Genomic DNA, 8,066 nt, shown 5'->3' on the forward strand with positions numbered 1-8,066 from the left:
GGCTTAGGCCACAGAATCAAATATGGGTACAAGGCCCATAAATACCAAACGTGAGAATAAAACTCATGAAATAAACTAGCTAGTGTTTAACCACAACGAGCTACAGGCTAACGGAATTGCCATTAGTAGTAGTGTTTTATTTAGAGTCCTCTCAAAAATCGCGTTTCAAACATGCAAGAAGAATAATTACTTCTGAAATACAATCTATATTTTCAATACCAAACTCACATGAATCATTTTAAATTTCAATTTAAGACTTGTTGAAAATAATATTTGATAAATAATGTACAAGCTTGCGTTATCTGAATAACCAAGGATTTCAAGAGTTTAATAAACCAAATAATTTTATAAATCTTTGAAATATATGCCTTGAGGAAATAAATGCATATATCATCCTCTAACTATCCAGCATTGATATTTCAAAATTTTAAAACTAATGTAATTCATAAGAGTGAAATATTTCAACGAAAGTCTATTAAAAATAAAAATAAAAATAAATTAAAAGGGATGCTATTTACTTACTTGTTGAAGTTTCAAATTTTTAAAATATTCTTTCTTCAATTTCTATCAGGATCCTTTTCTTCTGCATGTCCTATAAGGATATTATTCAATAAAATTTAACAAATCATCTTTAGTTTACAAGGACTTCCTTCTACTTTTCATATATCAACCATTATCATTTAAAATTTAAAACCAAAATTCATGCTTTAAAATTATTTTAAACATTTCAGTAGGCATTTCAATGAAGCCAATATTCAAGTAATATATCAAAACTATTCTCTTTCCATCTTTCCATGATAATTTATTTAACATGAATCAATCCAACTAAGATCTATTCAATTAACTCCCAAATTCTATCCCATTTACGCGCGCGCGCGCGCGCGCACTATCAGGCTTCTATAAAATAGGTTTCTATCTCAAAATTTCCAGCTCAATTCACTCATCTTCTTGACACAATGTACGGGCAGCGGCAGAACAAAGCCAAAATTTTGTAACTTCACGCATAAATAGGAGGTCCAAATTTCCTGACCTCAACTCAGTAGGCCTGAACAGTGGTGAACTGAGAGAAAGAAGAAACAAACGTACTCTTAAACGCTGAACAGGGGGAGGAAGGATCAAATACGGTTGGCAAGCAAGAATAGAAACTAAGTCACCACAATAGGCCAAGCTCGAACAGCACAAGCACAAACTCTCAGCAATAGTCCCCTAGTTCTAATGCTTTCTGACTTCTCATCCCAGACAATATGAATAGAAATGCAGACAGAGAGGGTGATAGAAACAGGGAGCATGGAGAGCAACTTAAACAAATCAGAACAACATGAATCTCCACAATATCATCCCAGCAACTCACATGCACAGATTATACAAAGAGAAGGAAGAGAGATTAAAGCTTCTAACCTTAGATGAATCAACACGCACGGACAGAGGAAGGAGAAACAACTCCAAATAATGAAAAAAGAAGGACTACCGCCATGAATAAAGAAGAAGAGTGAGCATATCAGTAACCAAAAATGAACAAGAGGAAGAAATCTTAGCTCACCCAAAGCATTTGGACACACACGAACAACAAGGTAAAAGAAAGAGAGATTTTTCATACTTGAATCAGTAAAGAGAGATTTTTCATACTTGAATCAGTGACAGAAGTGGATGAACAGCGGCAAACAGGGAAAGAACTCACAGCTGAGGTGAATGGACCAGCAGCGAGCACACCGGTGATGGTGACCCATGCGAACGACGGTGCTAGCTACGTTTAAGGAGGAAGAAAGCAGTGATCGGTGGGAGGTAGAGCAAAATGTCGGTCTTATTCCCAAATCCCTCTTTGCTCCAAAAATGTCGAGAAAGGAAGAAGGAAGAGTTAAAAAAAAATATGATAAGAATAAGGGCAGTTGGTAATTTCTGGAAGCAAGAAAATAAAATAAAATCTCCTCCTTATTTGCCTCAACCAGATTCGAACCTCAGACCCAGGGAGAGAATGTTTGCTCAGCTGCCACTACAACAACTTCCCTTCTTGTTATATAGATCCCAAAAATTAATATAATCATTATTAAAACACAAACTCATATATATTTATTTATTACATTATATATATATATATATATATGTACACACACGTATATATATTTTTTCATTAGGGTTATTCATTGCCATAAGCTCCACAATACACGCACAAAAGCAATCCATGATAATAAAATCATAGCACAAAGCATCTAACACATACCCATGGAATTAGGGAAGAGGAAGAGAGAAATTGATATTGTCCCAAGCAAAAATACTTACCATTCACTCTCTAACAGTGGCGTTGAAACAAGAAGAAGATATGGAAGCTGAACAAATACACACTCCATTGATCTTGCGCAAGAGCCAAAACAGGGGAGGAGAGGAGAGGAGAAAAGAAACCAAGAGGCCTCACCACTTTCAGCGGTGGAACGGCGATGATGATGCAAGAAGCAAGCCGACAGCATGGAGGAAGCAAGTTGACGGCTAAGGATTCAGAGGAGCTCATTGTCGGTGCAGAGAAGGAAAAGAAATGGAACATCTATGCTTTGATCTTTGCTTACAAAAGGGGAAAAAAATGCTCGCTCACCTTGCATCTAGGGATAATCTTAACCTTATTATTTATAATCATCCACTTCTAGGATGCAGATTCCTTATGAAATCTGACATGAGCTGATTTTTTTTCTTCTTTTACACAGTTTTTATGTGTCCTTGTATAAAAAAAAAAGGGGAAAAAATCTGAACAAAGAATAATTGAAAAAATTACAGGAAAGGCCCCTAAATTTTTCTTTCATAACATAAAAGACAAGCACACTTTGGTAATTTTTTCATTATTAAAGTAAAATAAAATTAACCTATTACTCAAGAGAATTTGAACTCTAAACCTACAGGTGAGATACTAGCATAAGTTATAATAAGCTACCACTCTCTACTTGTAGTAAAACTAATTTAAATAATTAAAATATCAATTGAGACAATTTTTTTAAAATTTTATTTTATTATTATTATTTTTTTAAAATTTAAGATCGTCACAAGGAATTGTAAAACGATTCTTCAAGACATCTTTCACAATGCTTCCATATATTGCATGGACCAAAAATATTGAATCCAGCAGGAAGTTAAATTAATGAAATTGATTGTTTCAATATCTGGCGTGTGATGACCATAATTCATCATGGGCCTGTTTGGTAATTACCAGAAATGAAAGAAAGAAATAGAATTGATAAAAAAAATAAAAATAAAAATAAAATGATCAAGATATGGAGAGGAGATAAATCATGTTCATGAGAGGGGAATAATAATTAAATTTATAAGGTTAAGAGTTATGATTCATAAGATTTATGAAGGGTGTAGTGATTTCCATGTTTATGATATATGATATTAATGTTAATTATGCTTACCATAATGGGAGGGTATATTTATTTTATTTTTGTTTTTATTTAATTTCTTTAATCTATTTAATTCTTATTCTTTCCAATAATCAAATGGTTTCTACATAATTTAACCCACATGATCATTAATCTTTTTCACTTCTTGCGTACATTATGCAGTAAAACAAAATGTGATCGGTAATTATTTCGGCAAAGAGACAGAATTGAGACCATGTGAAAGTGGGGGGAAAAAAAGTTTGTGTTCATTATTAGACAGCACATATAGTTACACATCATGAGTCCTTGTTAATGAAATCTTGACGATGCAAACACGATGCACAGATATTATGACCTCGAAATCAAATCTAAGCTACTGAGATAATACAAATCACTTCCCCTCCCACCCAAAAACCACCCAGAGACCGAAATCTGAAACTAGACACACTTTGAAATAACATGGATCCATGAGCCTGTTTGGAGCAAGCTGTGATGTCCTAGCTAGCTAGTTGTGAGCAGAATGTCCTACGCCGGGACTGTGGCCAGGAGTGGTTGGCCTAAAATCATGGACGTCACGACCTGGAGTCGCCTCGCTTGGAGGCATTGGTGGGGACTGGATTGCATTTGGAGTCACGAGGCCACCATGCACGTTCTTCTCGTCATGATATGCAAGGTTTTGATCCCCTTGGGGCTTAAGGTTCCTGATTCCATGAATGCATTGGAATGTCTGGCAGAAAATGAGTGCTAGGAATATCAAAGAGATGATAAGCTTGTTTTGGGCCATCAACACAGGAAGCTTGGCTTGGTTTTTAAGAGAGTGAACTAAAAAAGCTTGATTATAAGGATATGAACTCAAAGTGTCTGAGTAAGCAAGAGAGGAGGACGCCTCAATGAACAAAGGAGCTTGCAATAGACAACTGATTTGCCCAAACACTTCCCTTGTGGCCTTTATATAGAGCTCAAGCATCATGTGCGTGGGGTCCTGTATAACAAGAAATATGATATATAGCGGAGTTCTATGTTTTTAATGAGTACTCATATGAAAAAAAAATATATAACTCTGGGAGAATATTGAAGTGATATTTTTATAAACATGGAAACTATTCGAGGTTGCTATATAGAGGGACACAGCTGGAATTGTACATAAGGCTAGCGTTGCAACATGGGGAGAGATTGCAGGTATACTTGAGTTCTTATATGATATTTGTCTAGTTCCAAAGCTCTAATATGATATTAAATAGCAAGTTGGGAGACAATCTGATGCTAGTAATATATAGAGTATATCGCATTAATGAAACAGAGTAACGTGGGCGGCAAATTGGTGCTCGATCACTCGTTTTATTTCTTCACTTTTCCAGCTAGAGTGCAACGCACTTTGTTGAGTTTCGTTCATCCCGGCCCACTGTTCTCTCCATTTACAGTTTAGGGTATATTTTTGCTTGCTGTACTAACTGAAATTTTATTATATGTATATAAAAAAGAAGATACCTTTATGTAAATTTATTAAACTTTTGATTGGCGGAGGTATCTTAAGTTGATGCCGAGATAGATACTCCTCATCAAAATGCTCGTGTTGATAACAGCCAATGAATACGACAAACGATAAAACGGTTTTGCTTTTCTTCGACCAGTAAACCATGTTTAAATGTCAAATACAACAAAACAGAACAACCTACATGCCAAGAACATTAAGCAACTGGTGACGCTCCAACCTAAAATTTCAAAATTGAATCAACGAAACTAGTATGACATACTGGAATACTTATTATTACGTTCATTTTTGTTGCGTTAGACATTGAATCCGAATATCGATCATCACAATTTTAACTCTTAACCATAGCGATGGCTCATTCAAATGTAAGGATATGTAGTCTTTAGATTTAATTCGTTAATTAATATGTGGGTGCTGATGAGCTACTGAGCCACCAGCAGCCGCAAATCTTAGAAATCCTGCGGTATGGCGTCTTTACTTTTGATGCGAGCTGGATTCCTTTTCGATTCGGTTTAATTAATGTAAAAATCACCTAGGATTTTTTTTTTAATAAATTAACTCCTGATATTGCGTGGGGTTGTGTGTTTTAAAGTTGGTAAACTCATGTGGCTAACTAGTTACTGGTCCATACCGCCCCCAAGGCTGCCGCTTGTTTTTCTTTTCTATAGATTTTAAAAATCTTGTGCTCCTTCACTTAGTACTTTTTGAAATTATTTTTCTTAATATACCCTTGTATTAATTAATGTGAGCGTGAGAAATATAATATGACTAGACACTTCTTATTCTTCATAATAAAGGGGTTAAGGGTTTAGAAAAAAACATATTATGTTTTTAAATTTATGAAAATAAGGAAATAATTACTTTTATTGTTATATAAAATATGATTGGAAGTGTCTTAGAATTTGGATTCGAGGGAGTGTTTCTTCATGTCGTGAACGACTGAGCGTACTTAGTTTAATTAAAACTAAAAGCATATTTGCAATGGAATCTTCTTCTTTGATACCATATTGGCTCTTAATTCATATTCTATTACCATGTTTGGAATCCTCATCAAGAGACTTGAGTCTTGTTTTCCTATAAATACCATCAATATGTAGCGACCTTCGTCAGTGTCTAATCTCACTCCTATTCCTTCATATAGGCACTCATCTCTGTGTGTGTGTGTTCTTGCTCCAAGTTCCAATTCCCTTTACAATCTTTAGCCATGGCATATTCCACTCGTACTTGCGTCCTCTTTATCCTGTTGGTCTTGTCCCATGAACTACTCTTCATAGAGGGAAGGAACTTGAGACAAAGCAAAGGCCACTCACCCAACTCTGCCAAAAAAGACACAACAACAATTGCCTTTCGACCCGTTAGAAATCTGGAGGGAAATGTTGAAGCCTTTCGCCCTACAACTCCAGGGCACAGCCCTGGTGTAGGCCATTCCATGAAAACTTAAGTAACTCATCAGTGCGTGCGTGCAAAATTATATTATCCCTTAGTAGTGTTATGTGCTGTAGTAGTTAGTCGTTCTGTATTTCCTTATGGCATTTTATTTCAAGCTATCTTACTTGTACGTTATATATTAGCATTCGTCTATATTTAATTTGTTGTCGTTATTGTTGTGTTAGGTCTTTATTAATGTAGGGCTTTACGATTTATGCATGCATGTTTCATTGTAGTTTGTAATCAGCTTACTGCTTGAAGTAGTGTGTTATGAATTGTATTCTGTTTGTTGCATTATTCCACCACAAACGATCTTCTTTTTCCTCTCTCTACTTCTATTTCAAATTAACTACTCTATTGCTCGCCTTATAGCTATTAAAGTCCTGTTTGGTTGCTAGAAATTAAGGAATGAAATGAAATAGATTAAAAAAATAAAGATAAAAATAGGATAATTAAAATATGGAGAGAATAGATAAATCATATTTATAACAAAAAAGGATAATTTAGTTTATGGTATTGAGATCGAAGTCATAATTTATGAGATTTTTTGAGGGTGTAAGGATTTCTATATTTGTGACATATAGTATTAAGCTTTATTATGTTTATAATAAGAAGAAAGAGTAATTTAGTTCATTTTTATTTTTTTTTTCAATCCATTCAATTTTCATCTTTTTTAACAATCAAATAGGACCTAAATATTAACTACACTTGTAAACCATGACGTCTTATATCAGAGAAAATGACTTCAAGCTAGCTAGCTAGCTTAATTATATAATGCTGGACTATCCTTCAGCCTATTCTTGAAGAAAAGAAATGATCCTATGTGGTTTGATTAGAGCTATAAAGTATTTCAGGTTTTTCAATGTGTAATTAACATGATTTTTTTTAAATGTCCTTAGTTAGTGGTATAATTAATAAGATTTTTTAATTGAGACAACCTCTTAAATAAGTGTAAATATATGAAAAGAATGTATAATTTTAAATGTCATTAACTATCTTATTGAAAATGGAAATTATTTAAAAATGTTTTACAATATTCAATAGATAAAGTGTGAGAAGGAGAATTGAAAATTCATCTATAGAAACCTATATATTGCTATATATAGGCATAAACTTTTTCACGTTGTTGCTCTTAGCTAGAGTAAGTCATCAAGGGAAAATAATGCCAGACAGCCAACATGAAAACCATTTCTTTAACAGATAATTAGTCTGCTAGGGAATATATGTTGTTTAATATATATTCTCACATGCGAGAGCTTTCAACACCTTGAAAGAAGCAGCCTAGCTATGCATGAAATTTCCTTCATGGTTGATATGGTTGTTGCAATATTATTGCATATCTCCAATATATTTTGTTTTCAAAATAACATATTAAGAAATAATTGAAACTTTAATATTCCAAACGCAGCTAAGTGCTTCCCACCCGAAAATTCACGCGAGTTCTAGCAGGCACCGCGTTATGATTTGGTTTAAATTGACTTTTTAGAAAAGTGACTGTTGTAATTAAATATTAGATCATACACATGTTTTCTCGCACATCAACTTGACTATTTGTTTATGATTAGTTCTTATTTAACAGTGCTTTTTAGATGACAAGTATTTACCAATATTATAAGCAGCCCCTTTGTACTTTCTATCAACTGCAACTTTGGAAGCCAATGTCTCCTTTCCAAGATTCTTCAGACACTTGGAATATCTCAAATCAACTTTGCGGCTTTTCTTTCTTTGATTCTTTTTTTATTAATTAAAGTATTACCAGCAAGTATTTATTATTGATAACTCAA

This window comes from Prosopis cineraria, unplaced genomic scaffold (genome assembly GCF_029017545.1).
Source record: "Prosopis cineraria cultivar Desert tree isolate PC_DT_omini unplaced genomic scaffold, ASM2901754v1 PC5, whole genome shotgun sequence".
NCBI lineage: Eukaryota > Viridiplantae > Streptophyta > Magnoliopsida > Fabales > Fabaceae > Prosopis > Prosopis cineraria.